The following is a 22,484-nucleotide window of genomic DNA, read 5'->3' as shown; positions in this document are numbered from 1 at the left end:
AGTCAACAATGTTAACCTTTGAGTCCATTTTTGACTGGAATAATGAACAAATAAACAAAATTTCCACGTTTCGCATTTAACTGAAATTGACTCGGCGACGGAAAACCATTTTACGTGTTGTTTCCTCTTTTATGACGTGCGGAAACCCCTTTTTTTGTTCCCAGGTCTTTTTTTGCGTTTTGCACAATTCGTTGTTATATCACGTACACACGGTGGCGCTAAAGCTCCTCGGGTTTACTCGTACGTATACTTAGTAATTTTTATTATTTAATCGTGGTTCAACATTATTCTGTGAAATCTTTTGTCCATGGCATTGTGTAATCGTAATTAGTCGTTGTTGCTGTTGACATCAAAAAGAAAAGTATTACAACTGGGGCAAATTTAATTACAAGTTTGTTTGTGGTGCGGTTTAGGGACATGGCCCGAGAATTTACGGTGTTTAATTTCCCCTCTGCGCCGTTTGTATTGAATGAATACATACTAAAATGAGTGAAGTTGACACAGGTTTGTGGGGTCATTAACGTCAATTTACTTGTTTACTTGAATGCTAACTAGTATCTACTGATGACTCTGGTTGGAGGTAAGTGGCTGTAAAAACTGATGAATATTCATCTCGCGCACACTATGTGAAGTTTTTGTTTAGGAAATATTTCTTTGACTCCCGAGGAATATCATTTGGAACAAAAACATGAAATATTCACAAGGCTCTTTGTCTCAAAATTGTGAAACTTGACGGCAAACTTGGACATTTACAAGATAAAAGAGTAAAGTGTTCATAATGAACAACATTTGTTTGAGGTACGGAGCAGCTTTCAGGTTTGTTGAATAGTTAAATAATACACGCGCTTACCGAGCCTAATGTACGACGAAATTCGTACAACGTAATATTTACATACTCGTTACTAACCGATGTGGGAATGTACATATTTTTACATTAGCTACTCCATCTTCTATCTTATATGAAAAATCTTTTGTTTTATCGCGTAAAATAAATTGTAATTTTTTTTGCGTTCCATTGCTTCAGTTTTCTTTGTAATTCTAATGTTATTATTATGAAAGTTAAGCTTAACATAGCTTTTTTTATCAGGATTGTGTGAGATAAAACTAACACATTGCACTGTTATCAGTATATTTACGTGTTATCTCTCATTATTTTATGTAGGTTAATACAACATGAACTGAACTGTTGGACCAATTTCGGAAATAAGTTTGCTATCGGCGGCCTGTTTAAGCTCAGCTGTGTTTGAGTAGCCAAACCTAGCTTAACCAAGTTGAGGCTGGGGTTCTGAGTCTGGGGTTTATAGGTAAGCTCACTATCTGTGAACAAACAAATTCATGTTATTGAGCGGAATCCTGTTAGACTGGTCACAATTTAAAGCTGTCTAATTTCTTGCTATCGATTTACTTACTTTAGGTAACGTTCATTAATGGTTCTTAGAAAAGTAAGACTTTTTACCTAAATTATTTACTTTGTTGTAAATTACATTATTGTCCATTTACACAAGGGCTTGTAGCTAATGGTTTCTTAATTAAAAATAGATGTTAAGAAAATACTAGATTATGGTATCAAGGTTTTAGAAATCAAGAGACAACCTGTTTTACCAGGTAACTTTTCCGTCACACCTAATGAAGGGTGTGAAACATCGGTTCTAGAAAATCTCACGATTTTTGTAGATACTTAATTAATTTTATTTACCTAGCGCAATAAAGCTATCATCGTGTAAAACTGCAATTAATCACAAGTGCGTTAAAGATAAGTTCAATAAACTGTTTGTAATACTAACTTAAGTAGGTACTAAAGAATAGACATTGAGTATAGAATTTCTGATGTTTAATTGATCGATCAATCAAAAAAATTTTAAGCATTTCGATAGGTACTAATTTTTGAGATACCAGATAAAATAAATCCAAAATTAATTTTGAATAATTCCAATCATCTTACCTATATCTTGTTGTTTTATAGTCTGGCAGTTAATTGCCACATTGCCACCTTGATTATCGCCTCTAATTTTATATCTACAATAAACCAATGCTAACATTTAATATTAATGAATTGATGAATGACTAATTCGCAATATTATTCAGCAAACATTTGCTAATCTGTATGAATTAATAACAGCCATATAATCTCACTATCAACGCGGAACGAATGAAGTATGAATGATCAGAGAACTGAGTTCATTGAACTTTCCGATGCACCCAGTAACAAATAACAATAAACACGGCAGTAACTCGTGTTTATGCAGGAAATTATTTTTAAAACAGTTATATTATTCAAGAGAATCAATCTACACCTAGGTCTTCTTGGGAAATAGGTTTAAAGCCATAGTCAGTTTTAATTGGTGTAATGTATCCCACCCAAAACAAAAATGTGAAAGACTGCCAAGTTCGATAATATGGGAATGCTTCGCCTATAAAAGAAGTGAGATCTGAATAAGTACCAAGTTCCATACACATACCTCAGTTAAAAATAGTTACTTTTTAATGATGTTACTTGGCAAGTTTTCATACACCTTGTTTTAAACCTACTAAACGCAATGAATCAAGTATTTAATTTTCTATTAAAACTTGCCAAGTAATCATCATTAAAAAGTAACTATTTTTAACTGAGGTATGTGCATGGAACTTGGTACTTATTCAGATCTCACTTCTTTTATAGGCGAAGCATTCCCATATTATCGAACTTGGCAGTCTTTCACATTTTGTTTTGGGTGGGATTTCATTTATTTTGTAAGGTTGTTTATTTTATTTTTTCTTATGATGAAGTTAGTTAAAGAAATGTCTCATTTATACTATCTTTTAGATTTTTTAATATGCACTATGTTTCTTACAAAGAAATGAACTAGATTAACTATGACTAGATTTACCAACTGACTGACATGACATGTTATCATATATTATATTATGTTCGTGGATCAAAGTTACACATTCGTTATTTTCGAAAGTGATTCACACTTGGCCGTTTTCAGATTTTTACTTTACTTTGACTAAATACAAACCTTTGTACCATTCGAAGATATATTATATAAATATAGATAAATTTAGTTCGTTTTAGTTCCTTAGGGGTATAAATTTACACCGGGTATAAAACACCTTGATTATTTTGAAACCGACTCACACTTGGCCATTTTCAGATTTTTCCCTTTACCTTGACATAAAGACCTACCTCCATGCCAAATTTCAAGTCAATACGACCATTGGAAGTGGTCTAGGTTTTTGATGAGTGAGTCAGTGAATCAGTGAATAAGTGAATAAGTGAATAAGTGAATCAGTGTATAGTAAAAATAGCGATTTTCTGACGTCAATATCTCAAGACCTACAATAGGTATATTAATGAAATTTTGTATTTTAGATAAGTGAGGGGGTCTCAACAGATACTAGAAATTTGATATGCGTAAATAAAATAGATTTTGAGTTACAGGGGGGTCGAATTTGGCCCGAAATGGTTCGTGTAATATAACCCACGGCCGGTGTGTCGCCTTTTTTGCTCGAACTTGGCGGACACACTGCCGTGTGTCTAGATGAGGAGTTCGTGGCTACCGAAGTAACAGTACGATTGATCCGGTATGGTGTTACTCAGGTGCATCTTGTTCGGTGGGCGCTCTCCCGCCTAGACCGGGAGGCCGCTACAGAGGCGGCTTTCGTCCAGGACTGGCTGTCCCCTCCTGTAGTAGTCCGGGATGTGGACGCCACAGCGGCCCATTTAAGGGTCTCCCTGACCGAGGTGTGCAACTCTAGCATGCCTCTGTCTCATCGTCCGCCTCCTAGGCGCGCCGTCTATTGGTGGTCGGAGGAGTTGGGGGATCTACGGGCCGCCTGTGTGGCAGCCAGGCGGGCCTACACAAGAAGCAGGCGGCGGCGCCTTCGCGACCTCGACAACGAGGACCGCCTCTATGCAGCCTACATAGAGGCCAAGTCAACATTGACGGCTCAAATGGGCACAGCCCAGGATCGCGCGAGGGCGGAGATGCTTGAGGGTCTGGACATGGATCCCTTTGGGAGGCCCTACAAGGCGGCACGCAACAAATTGCGCCCGTACGGTCCCCCAGTTGCCGAGACCCTCGAGCCGTCGTTACTGGATGGGGTTGTTCAGTCCCTGTTTCCGCGCAGGGACAACTTCACTCCACCCGTGATGAGCGCCCCGCAGGGTGCGGCTCCATCGGCCGAGGAGGTCCCGCCGGTTACGGAGGACGAGGTGGAGAAGGCAGTTTTCTGCCTCAGGGGAAAAAAGACGGCCCCAGGTCCAGACGGCGTTCCCGCAAAGGTGGTGGCCATCACCGCCTCCCAGATGGGAGAAAGGTTTCGGGACCTCTTCAGTGCGTGCCTGACGTGTGAGAGGTTCCCAAAGCCATGGAAGGAGGGCCAGTTGTGCCTTCTTCGGAAGGAAGGGCGGCCGGTGGACTCCCCATCGGCATACCGACCCATCGTTTTACTGGATGAGGTCGGTAAAATGTTCGAGAGGATCCTCGCTGCCCGTATCACCAGGCATCTGAGCACAACTGGCCCAGATCTAGCGGACGCTCAGTTTGGTTTTCGAGCTGAACGTTCGACAATTGATGCCCTGTCCCGACTCAAGGGCCAGGTGAGGGAGGCGATGGATGCAGGAGATGGACTGCTGGCTGTGTCATTCGACATAGCCAACGCCTTCAACTCAATTCCTCACTCCACCATACTGGAGGCCCTCCGCTTCCATGGGGTGCCCCGTATCTGCGGGGACTTTGGCTGACTACTTAAGGGACCGTACAGTCATCCTTGTGGACAAGTCGGCCCAGCTCCGACGTTACGTCGTCGAGTCCGGTGTCCCGCAGGGTTCTGTTCTAGGGCCACTCCTTTGGAACATCGGATTCGACTGGCTTTGAGGGCATCCTCCCCGTGGCACTTCTGTCATCTGCTATGCAGACGACACCCTTCTGACTGCCCGAGGGAGAAATTTTGGAGAGGCGGCCAGCTTGGCCTCGGCGGGCGGTTCTCAAGTGGTGGACAGAATCTCCCGCCTAGGGCTGACGGTGGCGCTGCACAAGACCGAGGCCGTGTTCTTCCATGGGTCTCGGCAGCACCAACCGCCCGACGCTCATATCCATGTGGAGGGTGTCCGCATTGAGGTACAGCCCCAGATGAAATATCTGGGCATAGTCCTAGACAGTAGATGGCGCTTCAGAGCACACTTCAGCGGCTTGTCGACGCGCCTGATGAGGACCGCGGGCGCCCTCTCATGGCTCCTCCCAAACATCGGGAGGCCCGGCGACCAATGCCGGCGTCTATACGCCGGCATACTCAAAAGTATGGCACTGTACGGGGCCCCAATCTGGGCAGACTCATTGTCCAGTCGAGTGAACGCCGCTGCCATCCGCAGGCCACAAAGGGCCATTGCACAGCGGGTGGCGAGCGTATCGCACGGTGAGCTTCGCGGCGGCGTGCGTTCTGGCGGGAACCCCTCCCTGGGAGCTCGAGGCATGGGTGCTCGCCAGAGTGTACGACTGGACGGTGGCGCAGAAGGCGCTAAACCGGCGCCCAGACCCGATAGAAAAGGAAGAGGTGCGTGAGGAGGCAAGGGAGGCAATAACTCTGCACTGGGCCGAAGACCTTGCCTCGGCAACGTACGGGCGCTGGACGCTGGATGCCGTTGGGCCTGTCCTGAACGGATGGCTCGATCGGCGGCATGGGTGCCTTTCGATGCGTCTGGTGCAGGTACTGTCCGGGCATGGCTGCTTCGGATCGTACCTGCACCGGATTGGGAGGGAAGAGACTCCACAGTGTCACCACTGCGAAGCCACGGTGGATACAGCAGAGCACACACTTCAGGTGTGCTCATCGTGGGCTGAACCCCGCCGCGCCCTGATGACAGTGGTCGGGAACGACCTCTCGCTTCCCAGCGTGATTGCCGCCATGCTGGGAAGTGAGGAGGCATGGGAAGCGGTAGCCTCCTTCTGTGAGGACATTATGTCACAGAAGGAAGCGGCGGAGCGCATGCGGGAGAACGACCCTCTCGCGGTGCCGCTTCGCAGACGAAGAAGGGGCAGAAGACGACAAACACGATGTCCGTCCCCATCCGCCCCGGGGGGTGATCAGCGGGCGACAGGCACGGGGGCGCCACCGCCTGCATCACAAGGATCAACCCCTGCGCTCCGGCCATTATAAGGACCCTTCCCTACTAGAGGGAGGTATGAGGGGCCTGCCGTAAGGCGGGCAATCGCCGGTGGGGGACTGGACGCCATAGATTCCCAGACCCCCTCCACTCAGGCGAGGTCGGAGTGCCGCTGGGCCTTTTTAGTGGGTATACCGGAAACGATTTAACCGGGGAGTCCCACATACCCCTCTCCCGTCCCCCGACGGGAAGGGGATGCGTAATAGCATTTTTAGCCCAGCGACAACAAAAAAAAAAAAGGTGCATCTTGTTAAACACCCAATATAGGGAAAAGGCTGGGCAGATGATAATGATGAATCAGGATAACGTTATCGTAGGTATTGTAAAAATGTCAAGCTGGGCTGGATTGAAAAAAAAACAAACAAGAATTACTGATATATACTTACCGTTACTGTCAAAAGTTCGTTACTTGCGCAATTTTTCCTAAAAATCTAATTTGCTGAAAATGAAGACAACAGTTACTCGTTTAATTGAATAACTTAGTTTTACGAAGTTAATGAGTCATAGAATTTATCTCTTAATAAACTTGAATAGCGAGGTTAAGGCGGATCTAGACAAATAAATAAGGCTGTAACTGCGGTCTGATCCTTAGTTATGTATTTGTTTACCGTTTCCAGTGGTTTTGTACGACCTTTGTTGGTTTAGCGTAAAACCAAACAGTAAGTGGATTTCTCATAAAAAAATAATTACATTACTACCTATTTCTCATTAAGTTTCCACGGTGGGTAAACATAGGAAAACCCGAAGTATTTTTCTCAGAAAAAAGTATGTGTCACTATTCGAATTACTTTTGCCTAATGTTTTATGAATTTATTTTAATTTTATAACATTCAAGGTACTCATCGTAAAATGAAAAATTTCCCATACGTAAATTAATAAATGTCTACTCATCTGCTCCCAGGTCATAAAAAGCTTATTTTACTGTTTCTCTATACTTTATCAACGCGACATTTAGTACTCGACTCGGTAATTAATCAACTTGTATAAACCAATTAAAATGAGGAAAGCTTATAAACAATTGAACGTCAAGAAAAACATCTACACATTGTATACTCTGCTTTCTTTATCGATAGGAAATGTTGAAGAGGTAATTAATTAGACGTTTTCATTATTTTTATTACGCTATTTGAAGCTTAGAAACAAAATAGGTACACTTCTTCCCACACCAAGCTATCGATCAACTTGACAAGTTTAGATAAAAATGTTCCTCTTTTGTTTTCTATACTAAGTTTTACAAGAAACAAAAGAGTAATCACGATAAAACGTTATAACACAGCAGTTGTATCAATCATGCTGTCTCAAAACAAATGGCGGTAGTTTTCAATTAACTGAATTAAAAACCAGGTGAATGTTATATCGATGTTCACAATGTAAACGTGACGATGTATCGATTACGTCGAACGTATCGTGCAATAATAAATTTCGTAATTCGAGAAGAAGTTTGTATGCAGATAGCAAACTATCTTGAATCGAATGCGATTAGATTATGGTATGCAGCACTCGATGTATGAGTTGTCGTGACAATGTTGTGAAAGTAAGACGCGTAACTATCTCGCATTACCTTTCTTTGACATCTCTATTGATGGGAAGCCAGTTCATACGAGAGTGTTACTCATTACAATAGATAGAGTACGAATGAGAAACTACGCACGAGTATTGTGCGCTACTGTTGTGACTTCTTACTCGAAGAATGCTATTGTTTCATAAGAGTTTCTGATAAAGAGGTAGTCAATATAAAGAAAAATGAGATAATGCAATGATATGCCTTTCACTCACTTCCAAGGATCTCGAGAGAAAGAAAATATTGATAAGTAAAGTTTAATATGGTTTTATCTTCTATGTCTCACTCAGTGCGTTATTGCTATCTTATCAGCGATTGATAACACTAACTATTAGATTTACATACATTAGAATGGTTATTTGACCTATGAGACTTTGAGATCTTTGAAGGTGTATGAGATAATTTTATTTTAATTGAGATAAATTATTATCATAACGTCAAGTGTCACCACATAGGTTAGCTTTTTAGACTTTGACTAGCAACGAAGTAGTTACAACGTAATTATACTTGAGGAAGAATATAAGACCTTACTAAATATTATTCAAGCTATGCTTATAAAATGCATATTGGCTATTCAACGCGGTCTCCTCCGCCTTCTATAGAAATTTAAGGGTAGCCGGATGAAATACTTTTTATGCAAAGGATACTTCCTTTGTCCTTATCCGGCTGCGCCAATTTTATTAAAAACGGTTGAATGGCTATTATTAAATCGCGGAATATAAAGTTATTATCGCGTTCATATTATAAGTTATGATGTTTATTTAGTATGTGCGACGTTCTGTTCCTTTGCGCTCTCATCAAAGGACGGCTTACTGGAATCTATTGACGTTTCTATTCACAGGCACCGGCAATGACTTCTGTTCTCAGAGAGAAAGCATCGTTAATCCGCGCACACTTAATTTTAACGTCCTACAACGTTCCTTTATCATGCCCCGGAATGTTCATTCCCGTACGACGTAAATCATGCATTTCCCGGCGGCAACAACAGAGCGAGGTCGTAAATGTATGTGTGAAGATATTAAAGTTATTTTAATAGCTACAAAGACACAAGGTGACAAAATAATAGTTTGTCCCAGTTCACAACAATAAGCTAATGACGGAAACATAAACGGCAAGTGAAGTGTTAAATCACCTCGACCTCAAACGCGTAGCTTTATAAAAAAGTTTCGATTACTCCTCCAAGGAGTTTACACGAAAGAGATTCAAAAGTAATTTGGAACGAATCATGGAGGTTGAAAAGGTAGACCTTTTATGGTTGCTATATTGGAAAATGATTTAAAATTCTTCGTAGGTCAGTAGTAAAATGTAGTGGAGTAGTTCAGGAAGCTTCGAAGTTAACCCCCGGGCACATATGGGGCTGTGAAAGCTGAAAGGTCTCTAAAGGTGTGAAAAGTTTTTCACAAGGTTGTCATCGCCTCAGTGACGGTCGTAAGGCGTTCCTTCCAAAGTTACTTTTAGATTTTCTAAAGTTATTTTTAAACTTACCTACACGTGATACATTTCAAAATTTATATTCATAAGCTTTCGTTGCAAAAATGTTTTCTTCCCTGCGGGCGCTGTATCTTCCTCAACCAAGAAAAATAGTTTTAAGAAAAATGTTTTTTATAAGCCGGACGACCCTTTCAAGGTGCCCGGCTTCTTTACATAAATCTTTTTTAAAGATACTATTAGATAGGTTGCTATTAAGTTTGACCTAAATTGTCTTGTTAAACTGGGTCCTTCCAACTTTTTTGAGCCTCCTTACAAGATACTTCTTTAAAACAATTTTAGATAAGAAATTCGGCAAGAACATGGGAATATAAACATTTATTTTAAGTGGAAGAGCATCTTACATAATACTAAAATTTCACACCATTAAGATTACGATAAAACGGTACCCACCATTTTGATCCCGTAAACAAAAGTTCCGTTTTGTAATATAATGTCTGTGTATAAGAATGTTACCTAAATCCGTTTATAGAAATTCCAATAACATGAGTATTGATTAAAAATTACCTGATTACTACCGATTTGTCATCGCATACGGACATTCTTATATCTATGTGTCGTAACTTGTAATCTTTTGATAGACAAGTCATCAAACATTTTGATGCAAGATCTTATTTAATTCGATTTTGTATACGGAGATAATAATTCAAAATTTGTTAAGACTTGCGGTTCAGTTTAATATAAAAATAAACCGGTTAAATATTGAGTGGTTATCACGTAATACAAAACTATTTTTATTATACCTATTATATTATATTTTATTGCATTAGTAAAAATCTGTATAAAAAGAGAGGAAGGTATTTTTCTTAAATTAGATTCGATAATAAATATAATAGGTAATATTCTAATAATAGAATTTACCTACTAACTTATTACAAATGTCCACAAAAAATCATCAGCGTTTATTTCTTGCGCAAATCGGTTGCGCTGCATTTTTTGTACTTGACGTCTTGACACGAAGATCAGCTTATCATGCAATAATACATAAACTCATATGTAAAACAGATATACATAATCGATGACTAATTACCACATAATCTCATTAAAATCATTCACGCAATTGAGCGCATAATAACGTAACTTGATTTGCCACAGTTTCGTATAACAGTTTGTTATGATAATCTATGAAAATCGACAAAAACTGTATTGGGAACGAGTTCGTATTTAATATGTTGAGTGAATTAACCTGAAATCATGTAATAAATGTGATTTAATATCTTTAAGATTCAGTTTGATCAGTATCAGGATAAACTAAGTTATTGACAATTAATTCAGATTTTAGTATACATAGGTAATTGCTAAGTTTTTTTTAAGAGTAAAATTATATTTTTTCATCCTGTCAAAGGAAACACGAATTTGTCATTTATAAATGCATTTTAATACCTTGTTGTTAGTCATTATCTTGGTATGTGGTTATGTTAAAGTTGACACAAATAAAAAATAAGAAGTTATACAAGTAATATAACTTGCACACACCTATTTTTATTTGACTAATGATAGAAATATTTAATGTCAGAAGATTATAATAAAAAAAAATAAATAAACTCAAAACAAGTCTGTAACATACCTTAAAGTATCTCAAAGTTGCGAAGAACAGTTCAACACTTAACAAGTTTTGTAACACAAAATATGAAAGCCACGTGGTCACATAAACACTGAACTAATATAAATTCGTCAAAACACTTATTTTTATCAGTTCACTTAACAGAACTATGTAAGCAATGCCGCAGTATCTTCGCGCGACTCGGAACGTTCACTTCGATGGGAACTCTCCACGGAACTAAAGTTATTTTGTCGACACCGCGGTTAGAGCGGCCCGCGCGTATCGCTGATCATCTAGACAATATCGATAAACTAGCCGTACATTGCCGTCTTACTTCCAAAATGCAAGCTAATACCGAAACGAAAGGATGACATGGATCACGCTTGGGCAGGCGCGACGGAGGATATATTCTACATTAGTAAAGTAAACGTCGTCTGAGTCGAGATACGTTGTCAGGCGGGATTTCTCGCACGTGAACAAATTTCATCCAAGAATGAGATTATAATATCCAGGTGATATTGAGGAGCCGTAAATCTCCACGGAAATATCTTGTCGATACATAGAAACGGAATAATATCAACATTTACGTATGTAATAGGATAATGTTACGTGATATGTATCAAAAAGATGAATTTATTTTGGTGTCTGATTGTTTTATATTCTCTGCAATAAGGAGATGAAATTCGAAATATACTATCTATTTTATGTGCCTAACTAATAGTCTTCAATATTCTCTATTTTTAATAACAGCAGTAAAGAAATATTCAGCATAATAATTTCGAAGTAAAAAATTAAATAGCTTATAGACATACTCGTATCATGTTACCTCGCGATCGGCAATCGAAACAGGTTGAGACATAAATACTGGTATCTAATCGAATGTATTGAAGATTCAATCTAGATGAACCTGACATAACCTGAATCCTGGATAAATCAAACTGTCAGAATTCAAAATTAGTTATCAGACTTCAATTAGTTTGGATAGATCTAATTTTGAGTAGCTTGAGCTGGGTTTTCTTATATGGACCGTAGCTAATCTGAACTGTGTCAAGCTAAATATGATCCTGTGGAGCATTACCATAATCTATCGAGACTTAAACCTAGGACGGTGTCAATTACAAAATTAAATAGATCCATACCTGTCGATGACGCATACTGAGCACATTTGCATTCCAAGGTACAACGCTTTGTACACAAAGATTTCCATTAAGGGATCACGAAAACATGAAGACATTGTGACACAATGTTTCGCTAACTCATCAGGCTGTGTAAAGAACCAATATAAATTGGCACCCGGCAGAATGAAGAACTAATTTTAAATGGACTTGATTCGACAAATGTAGACTTATGTCATATGACATCTTGCAGGGTCTGATTATGTTGGCCATTGATCGAATTGTACTACACTTAGCACAGCATTGTCATTTTATTTCAAACGTGTCCAGTTTCGTTTCGTGAGAATATAATACAGTCAGCTTCCAAAACGTGAATTGTTTGAAGCATACCGTAAAAGATTTCGTTATTGTTGTAAACAATTAACACATACCATATTAAGGTCCGGTTCTGTAAAGAACAATGTAGTTTCTCACCGAGTTTTTGTAATTGACATGGTTTAAAAATCTGTAGAAGTTGCAAAAAAACCTGGACTCGTGTTTGTTTTTATGTCCAGTTTAACGAGGGCTGGCCAACACGTGACGGTGATGTCATTCATTGTATTTTGAGATGTACTAAAAATAACTTGACAAAATATTTTGGGATCATTAAAATTAGTGATGGTTCCATTCACGAGCTGTCATCAGGCAAAACAAAACAGCAACGATTTTAACAATGGATCTCACAGAGCTACTGACCCTTCCAATTCGTGACACAGTGCCAACATTCGCAAATTGAAAGGTTATTTAATTACCATAAACAAAAGTGAAACAAAATCAATTTTCACACATGGCCACCACGTTAGGCGACGCGTGCATTTCCTTTCAGAGGAATATGGGACAAATATAAAGGGAAAATAAAGGCTTATTGAGTTCACTCTTCCGTTGAGTGGGGTCACTTCCTGGAGTGTCAGGGGAACGGCCGGCAAATCCGATTACCTGGTATATCGATCGAGCTGATATTCTCCTCTGCACTTTATGTACACAGCTTTATTTTCAGTCAAATTTCATAATCATGATTTAAGTAGTTACGAAATTTCATTTTGTGTGAACATGCGGTATATCAAACATTTCAGTGGGTACTCTAGTTTTCAGCAGGTGCAGATTTTGTAAGCTTATGTTTACGGCAGAGTGGATGGAAGCTTTTGTGAAAATGTAGGACGCTACTTAACGTAGTACTCATGCCTATTAATATGATAGAATACGAAATAAACTGTATGAGGTTTAAGGAAAATTATATTATGGAGATACATATCTTTTGGGGAAGGTCACAGGGTGGTCCGGATGCGAAGGAATTCACAGGAATCACAAAGTGTCATTATAAAGGGACTCATTTATAGCGTAAATATAAATATGTATTTAGGCGTTGTAATCGAAAAAACAAATTGTGGCCGTGGATTTCAGAGACTACTAATTGTATTTTTATGGTAATTTTATTCATTTTAGCTTTTTAAGCAGGTACCCAGGGTTTTTATTATTTTACTGTTGGAAAGCTCCATTGGGCTACCCTTATACCTATTTAATAATGTAAAAATTAGTTTTAGACGTACTTTTGTTCTCTACCTTGACTGAATGAGAGAAGAGATTTAAATCACCTAAAGATACATATTTACCACGTTTCGAATATTCCGAAAAAAACTATAGATACGGTCAATGAGCTGCAAGCCATCTGGCATTGTTTTGACACCTGTTACGCGGTCAAACGCGCTTTGTAACATCAATTTATCTATCCATACATACACCCGTACGCATATAGTCATAGGTAGCCACAGCATAAGCGTGAAATATTATTCTACTTACAACTTTTGGACGTGTCGTAATAACGCTGACATGTTTACGAGGGCAGTCGTTTGTCTATTCCAAAATAGATAGTTTTTACAGCACAGTATTGTTAGTTTTCGTGATCGTAAGCTATAAAAACGTAGCCGTGACTTAATCGTAACCCTGAACTGCTGAGTTGACTTATAAAATGCACGAAATATACTTCTGTACTTATTTAATCTTTATGGAAGATCATCTCTGTTGAATATTTTTAGTTGCATGCATCTTTTTGTGTCTTCCACGATGGGAACTTTACATATTTGCGGTTTAACGACGTCAGAAAACGTCAACGACCGTCCGACTGTTCACTAATTTAATTTACGTTTATTAGTACATTGTATTGGGATCGTTAAACGTTGATATTGATACTGGCAGCAGGATTGCAAAACACTGTTGAATACCAGTTTTATTGCATGACAGATATTTTATCGTCAACATATTGAATTAACATTGGCTATTTAATCATATTTTACGTCGTCGATTTACAAATCAGCTGAAAAAAATGTACAATTTAATAAACTTTATTCAGAGCAAATCACTTTTGTTGATTTATTAGTCCGCATTACATATTTAAATACAAACCACGCGGTCTAATCTGATAAATCTAGAGCAATATTAATAAATTAGTAGCAAAATATTGCGTCCAAACATGAGCAACTTACAACTGGGACTTTAGTTTAATTAGTTTTTGCAATATACCGAGAACATTTCACAGTTAATTATAACTAATGTAGTATGAAGAAACCACAGGCTCAACCGCCGCGTCTAGTTCGGTCCTTGACATATCAAGGCTACCTTTGTTCAGGACACCCGCGACAGCCGCCATATTATATTCAAATGCAACGATTCTATAAGGATCGAAGAATGTTATTGTTTGGTGTTAATCGTATGTTTGTAGACAGCCTTATGAGTAGTAACATAATTGAAAATGAACGAGTACTTCGATTTTGAGTGTCATCATTACTCATGTTTTGTCGGACATTGTTCTCATTAATTAATAATTATGTATAGGTATAATTTTCTTGCAAGACAGTATTTTTTCAACAGACAGTAGAGCAGATTTGAATTGAATATGTATTGTCTTAAATAACTACGACAGAAGACACGTTAATATACATAGAATGTAATTGCAGGTAATATAGAAGAGAAGGTTTAAATTGTGGGATTCGATACGATTATCACATACTCAGATGATTAAAGTGCCAGCTTATTAAGCTGAGGGAAAATACCGGGAAGTTGGCAATTACCCACAAAGCTCGCAAAAAGGCTTGTGCCCGCTACTTACTCATGCATTTTCCCTTCACTGATAAATGGCGCGGGAACGTTTTATAGTCTTTCTTTTATTTCCCAGACTTACACGGAAATATTACTACGCTAGCACATCGCATGTCTACATTGCTTTATTTTTTAAGTCAGCGATAAGTACACCTTTTGTGGAAATAAAAGGTTAAGGGTCACCCAATAAATTTTTATGTTGTTGTACAAAACCTTGATCAAAAGCACCACGAGACCAAGTGACGGCATTGCATCAAAGATGTTAAACCTCATAATAATAAATAACAGAACCTACTTTGCATAAAGCAATAAAACTTATTATTATTCTCATTTCTTCACGACACCTCGCTTGCATTACAAGTCTTCATTTCAGTAATAAACTATGAGTTGCATTATGCTGCACTTTATACCGCTTTCACTGAGTTGTAGTAATATCATCATGAAACACAATGAGGGGTCCATTCCTCTTTTCATGTGTCGGTACGAGCCATGCAAGCATAGTACCACGCCGTTTAGAAAAATATCCAGTCAGCAAGGTGAACGAGGGTCAAAGTATCATAAAGCCACACTTTCATTCACACAGTCAAGCGATGTTGCAATTAATGTAAAGCATTTTATTTAATCGCTGACATTAGCCTTTATGATGACGAAGTGACAGTTACCAAGACGACCCGTTTACCTTCATGATATCGCATTCTCAGAATAAATACGTATTTCTTAACCGAGTATTCCGATTTTAACGAATGCAGTTTTACGTAACAAAACAGTGCATACTACACGATATTTAGAACTGTGAAGAACTGTGAAACACACGTGGAGTAAGGACGAGTAATTAGTGTGAAAAACCTGTAGTTCTGAAAGGTGTAAGTGGTGTTACAAAGGCTCTCGGAGCACTGGCGCGTTAGTCTGGTGGCGGTGACATAATGGCTCTCGCCCGCGGCCCTAATGACTACTATTTATTGTGAGAAGCCCCGCAATTATACTAAACCTGGCCGCAAGCAATCATTTCGGTGAAAAAAAATTGTGCTGAACACTTTTTATGTCAAGTGTTACTGACATTGTTTTGGTCCTTTCGGATTTTGTCATTTTAGAAAACAATGGTCCTTTTATTTCCGTAAATAATGAGCCATTTAACTTTTGTATATTATAAATTTCATTATGCGGTTACCTATTTAGAATGATTGTTTACTACTACAGATCTAATAATGCGCCCTAGAAATAATATTTTGTAAATTGACTGTGTTAATCTACGCATTACGATTAACAATGAATTGTCTATCGTACGACAAGCAATAACACACTCTCATTGCATCACCTGTTTAAACATCATGTAATGTACAAGAACTCAACACTATAATGCGTTCATTTAAAGACGTCTTACACAAAAACCATTTAAGTCTAGTAAGTCATGCAGCACAATAGGCTTTTTCGTCGGAACATTTAGAGGCAAACTTGTACCACCTGCTTGTCCCATTATTACGGGCTGCAAGTCCCCGCGTTGGCCAACAATACCCTAGAATTATTATACCGTTAACAGTGCATAATTGCACTACATTCGGTCCGCTGTTTCTTGTAAGTTATGGAACAACATTGCCATAGCAACACCAAATCACCTTGTAAGTAACTTAGCTTTGATGAAGATATATAGCTATGTTTTTTTGTTGTTTTTGTCTGCTTGTTCGTCATAAAAAAATGAATCCGTGAACCACGATTATTAATGATACGTAGATTAAGGCTTATGTGAGACATCAAAAGTAACTCTGTGGTCAATGACTGCGGAATTAATATCACAGCGAATCATTGGCTTAACATAGATGTTGTGAGTAAATCTCGGTTTAAATTAATTCAACAGAGGAACTAATTTGTTAATTATCAAGCGGCTGAAGTGAAGCGTTGTTTCGTCACGATTCACGACTATGCCGATGCCGAGTGCATGCCGCCTGCCATGACGGGAGCACTTAAAATAGTCACTCACTTCGCCGTAAAAGTCCACTCGGCTACCAGAAATAAATTACTTGAACACGCAAGTGAACGCGTTCACAACATCCATCAAAATTGTTCAGATAACAACGAAAACAAATGAATATCAAATACATTGTGTTTCTTACTCAAAATGATATCACACGTTCGTGTGAGAAAACACGAATTGACTTCGTAATTAATACCATTATTAGGCCGTGGCAATTATTCGTCCCTAATTACAAACTTGAACTCATTATTACGCCAATCAAGCAGTTGAAGCACTCGTACCCTCGTATAATACGTTTTCTCATCGAAAACCAATTACAACGCAATTTTTCAGGCTATTGCTTGGATGACTTGCGGGAAGCTTTTAAAAGATAAGTATGTAAACAATTACATTCTTCATGAAGGTAAGTACATTTTTATTGGATGCGAGTCTCGGAAATGCAGAGATTGCGTCATTAGTTTTTGTCGTAATGGCTTCATTAGAAAGAGTGCCTATTAAGTAAAAGTTAAAGTAGTATAAACGTTCTCATCCTATGTGGAGTTAATAGTGTCGTCATTAAGTTTCCTCGGCCACCAAATGTGTGATAAGCACGTGATATCTATCTTGAAACTTTAAATTGTCGGAACTAATGGCTGTGCGAGTAAACCTCAGGTGTGGAAGAGCCTCGACACTCCGCAAAGTTCACTGCTCCTTCAGTCAACGCGCTCTTGGTAACATTCGTGACAAAGAAAAACGTGCTCTATCATTAAATCCTTTCGATTGAACTTACATTGACAATGAACAGTTTATCCTGGTAAACCATTACATTATTCTTTATTGACGAAAGGAAATGAGACCACCGTCGAAGATTGAAAAGCAATGAAGAGAGGATTATGTCTATTGGACGTGGAAATAATATTAGCGTGAGATCGGATGGTTGTTGAAATGTTGATAGTGAAGTATCATCGCGGGTTGATATTAGAGGAGACAGAGATAAATGAGGTGTTAGAGTAGAGGTGTATTTCGCCATGGTTGCGTACTGCTGCTGCGTCGTGTCGCAAACAGCATAAATTTGACACGACAGAATTCCGGTCTTGCCGAATATCACGCTGGTACAGTATGCTAACGACCAGTATTGCACGTCCCACCTGTTATACTAGTATCGCGATGACTGTGTTTTACGTGATTTCACAGTATCCTTGTGGTAATGGCGTCATTGCTTCGTTCCGAACACTGGTGAGCTCGTTACACTTAGAAATAACTAGCCAATTGTTGACTCCGATAAAAACATTAAAGTTAATATAATTCGGTGTATGGTTTAGGGTTCCCACGGTAAATAAGTACACGCTCGAGTTTTATATAAAACAATGCATCATACTATTTTTTGTTATATTATAAATAATTATGTAAATCAGAATCAAGTCATTATGCCCATATCTTAGCATTGAATCCAACGCTATGCCTTAGATGAAAAAAACCGGCCAAGTGCGAGTCGGACTCGTGCACGAAGGGTTCCGTAAATTACAGTTAAATCAACCTATCTCAAAAACTATAAGAGATACTTTGATCAAACCAAAAATCGTTGAAAGAGTTAATTAGCATGCATCACCTCTATTTTTTTTAGAATTTTATACCCCGTAGTTATAAAAATAGAGGGGGGGGGACATACTTTTTACGACTTTGAGAGCTGATATCTCAAAAACCGTTCACTTTAAGAAAAATGTTTTTTAGAAAACTTTATATCATTTTAAAAGACCTTTCCATTGATACCCCACACGGGTATGTACATCGAAAAAAAAAATTTCATCCCTCAGTTACATGTATGGGGGGCCCCACCCCCAATTCTTTTTTTTACTATTTAGTGTCATATTTTTGTAGCGGTTCATACAACACATATTCCCATCAAATTTCATCACTGTAGTACTTATAGTTTCCGAGTAAATCGGCTGTGACAGACGGACAGACGGACAGACGGACAGACGGACAGACGGACAGACGGACATGACGAAACTATAAGGGTTCCGTTTTTGCCATTTTGGCTACGGAACCCTAAAAATGAATATTAAGGTCATTATTATAATAGGCCTTCCTACACAGATGACCGACGAGAATATGGTAAAAAGTTTATGGTTTTGTCCAAAGTTGTTTTTGTTATTATGCATTTTGGTGTGCGGTTGACACCCCCACAAAAGCGGAATAAAAATGGTCTATGTAATAAAAGGCGTCGAAAGTTATATTGGCTATTGTAAAAAAAGGCTTTTTACTGCGGTAATAACATCAGGACCGTGAAGGAAGTTTCACGTCATTTTATAAACAAACAGACCAGTTACGATGTAGTACATAAATACTACTGCACATACTTCTTGAGGTTTCGTTTCCTGACCATCCAGATGGCCAAAGCTTTTAAGATTTCCGATATCCAACACCACAACTTCCATAATTTGGCTTCCATTCAACGGAGCATTATTTCGAGAACGTTTATTTGAACGTGGCAATGTACTGCAAGTGTGTCGACAAAGCCGGACGGTGGAATTGGCACATTATTTATATCTAACCACCCCCGCGTCAGGTGGGCTAGTTCTGGCTGTTCCCATTGCTTTTAAATAGTATTTCCGTTAGCCAGTGGATGTTACCAGTATCGATTAGCATCTATTTATGTTTGCAAACATCTGGTGGATTTCACTCGTTGATGTAGGGCTTTCGTTTTTATTTTGTCTGCAAATTGTAACTGCTGTCAAAGTGTAATGGTTTTAGCGTCACGCAAAACCAGTGAACCGAGTTTAATGACTCAGATTAGCATCTAAACACTTACAGTTTATTTAAGAGTTCCTAAAATACAAGTAGGGCTAGTAGTGGTGAAATAAAAACTAGATTTATTGTGCAAATGTACGGTAAATGACTGATCAGTAAGCGTTCAACGTTTCCAAATAGATTAAAATATTCTGGGAGCGTTCAGATTGTAAATATGATGTCCCAACCTTCAGGGTACGGCATCCATTACATCATTAGTTATATTAACTGTTATGTAACTGTTACTACGAACATCTATGTTATGCTATGGTTTACTAATTAATGACATAAAAACGTTGCTGCAATCGTATCTTTGATTTGAATATTCAAATGTTTGAATGCAAGGAAATTGATTACCACAAGTGGGCAATAAATATACATTTTTAGTTCTTCCTGGTGAATTAGTCACTTTTGTTAACGGTCGCTTTTTTATCCTCCCCCGTCTAAAGTATGCAGATGTTTCAACGGTCGTCAGCCAAAAATCGCTGAATTTGTCGAGGGGAAGATACACCTTACCGTTCAAACGATGCGGTTCAATAATTTAGGGGAAGTTAATTTTTTATTGAAGACCTAATGTTTCCGTTGGGAAAAGATGTCCGAATTAAGATAGGATAACCACTTTTTGTGGTTTTATGTAGATACGGTTGGTTTCACTGATCTATTAAGCTGATCTAATACATTTTTTTCTTATAGATAGATTATTGGATTACAATTTGTAATCTTTTTAGTGTAACTGCTCTGACGAACTACCTCCCGTCGAGCAGAAACTTTATGTAAGATTTTCGTATCATCAGACATGTAAATATGAAAACAGATAGGTACCCGAATAACAAAACAGACATTACACAAGCTCGCAATTAATTTTGATCTTTAACATAACTGGGTTAAAGTTTATATTCGTGAGTGGTCACTGAGAAACTTTTTTTTATTATCAGGTGAATGTGACTGGGTAGGCTGCCATTGTCTTCGCCGGATGTCTGCAGGACATTTACCCTGCGTTATCAATGACGTTCGAAGATAGGTCAGCGTAGTAACTCATGTTCCTCGATCCTGACTCAGTTGTCAGGATGTGATAACCAGAGCTAACAAGAAATCGATATTATTGATTTACGCCATATTAGGAACTGATGCCTTCCTAAGAATAAATCGTCCTTATCTTTTGTTAGTTGTTTATTTCTGTCGACTCGGAGTTCAAGATATCGTCTATACTTAGTTCTAGTTGATTGAATTAGGATCTCCTTATTTCGGCCTATCTATTTGGAAGAATGAGTTCCAAAAACTTGAGAACTTACGTCGGATGAATTGAGGTGTGTTTATTGAAAACAGAATTAACTAGGTAAGTAGGTATCATGTTTTCAGAACATGTTCATTTAACACAGTTATGTCATTAAAATTCAATGAAATGCTCATAATTATTTTAGTAAATCACAGTTACCTAGATAACGAGAATTTTTAATTTTCAAAAATGTTAATATTTAGTCGACCTGGATTTATTGCTGACATGTTTAGTGCGTCAATGATTTGGCGTAGAAAATATCGGTAACTGACCCTTTGTTTGTTTGCGACTGAATGTAGTGCCAATGATATTTAAATAACAAAGAAGTAGATATATACTTATAGCATCTTATATATTTGGTTTGGGCCAATGTAAAAAAATAAACCGCGTTCAATTACTTAAAGAAAAGAAGGCAGATTCAGACAAGGATATCCAGAAAGCTTTTCCAGAGGTTTATCTCGTAAACAATGTCATCAGTTTAGGGATATATTTCAATCCATTACAGATATCCATTGAGTCTGTCCATTTTCGAGAGTTATCCGTTTTCCTCGTACAATTTGGGATCCTTTAAGACAGTGGTTCCCAAACTTATTTTGTCTACTGCCCACTTTGAGAATAAATATTTTTTTAGCGCCCCCATTTTTTCACCTATTTAAAAACCACTATAACTTCAAATTAAATTAATTAATTATTGTGACCTATATATGTTTATTAACGGGGAATTCTAAACGAAACTTTTACTAATCACGGACTAAAATTGTTAATTAAAGTAGGTACTTAAAAATCGTGTAGAAATCATTCATGGTGCTTTTTGCCTGGTTTAACATAAAGAAACCGGAGACAGATCACTGCAAACTTGTAAAGCGCTAGCGAAGCGAGCCCGTAATTTTTGAGTTTTGGGACATTATAGAACCCAAACATGTTTTATAAAAATCAGTGACGAGTGAAAAAGCCGCGAGCGCAGCGAGCGCGAAATTTTTGAGTTTTGGAACAGTAAAGTACCAAAAAGTGTTATAAAAAACCGCGCAAATTGTTTAGTTTTGGGGCACAACAGTACCTTAACATCTGTGAAAACAAAAACGAAAAGAAGCCGCGAGCGTAGCGAGCGCAAAGTTTTTGATTTTTGGGACGCAATGATACCTAAAGAAATTAGAAAATAGTCACTGTTAAGTGAAAGGCGCGAGTGTAGCGAGTGCAATCTTGTAATTCATATTAGTTGATGTTCAGAAGTCGTTGTTTAAGAGGCCTCCTAGCTAAATAAAATTACAAATCACCCCCCAGGCCTCTACACAACGCCCCCATTTTCTTTCTGGGTCTCTTACCGCCCCCCTTGAGACCTGCAGCGCCCACAAGGGGGCGTTATCGCCCACTTTGGGAAACACTGCTTTAAGACGATACGAGAATATAGGACTGCTGTATTAAACAAAAGGTATTGAACAAATGACGACTATTTATGACCATAACATTTTAAATAGGAACATTACTC

The 22,484-nt window shown here is 38.4% G+C and overlaps 1 protein-coding gene across 2 annotated transcripts in view; it reads right to left on the bottom strand.

The window, feature by feature from the left end:
• The window catches only part of LOC110375837 (uncharacterized), a 45,621-nt gene that overhangs the window by 20,617 nt on the left and 2,520 nt on the right, over nucleotides 1-22,484 (bottom strand). The window contains exon 1 of one of the 2 annotated variants that reach the window (XM_021334112.3): nucleotides 10,762-11,009. The exons of the other annotated variant lie outside the window; for it this stretch is intronic. The gene's annotated coding sequence lies outside the window, so the exon portion shown is untranslated. Of the gene's footprint in view, nucleotides 1-10,761; nucleotides 11,010-22,484 lie in introns of those variants that run through there. 2 annotated transcript variants of the gene reach the window in all.

This window comes from Helicoverpa armigera, chromosome 3 (genome assembly GCF_030705265.1).
Source record: "Helicoverpa armigera isolate CAAS_96S chromosome 3, ASM3070526v1, whole genome shotgun sequence".
Lineage (NCBI taxonomy): Eukaryota > Metazoa > Arthropoda > Insecta > Lepidoptera > Noctuidae > Helicoverpa > Helicoverpa armigera.
This window is presented reverse-complemented; position numbering and strand designations above follow the sequence as displayed.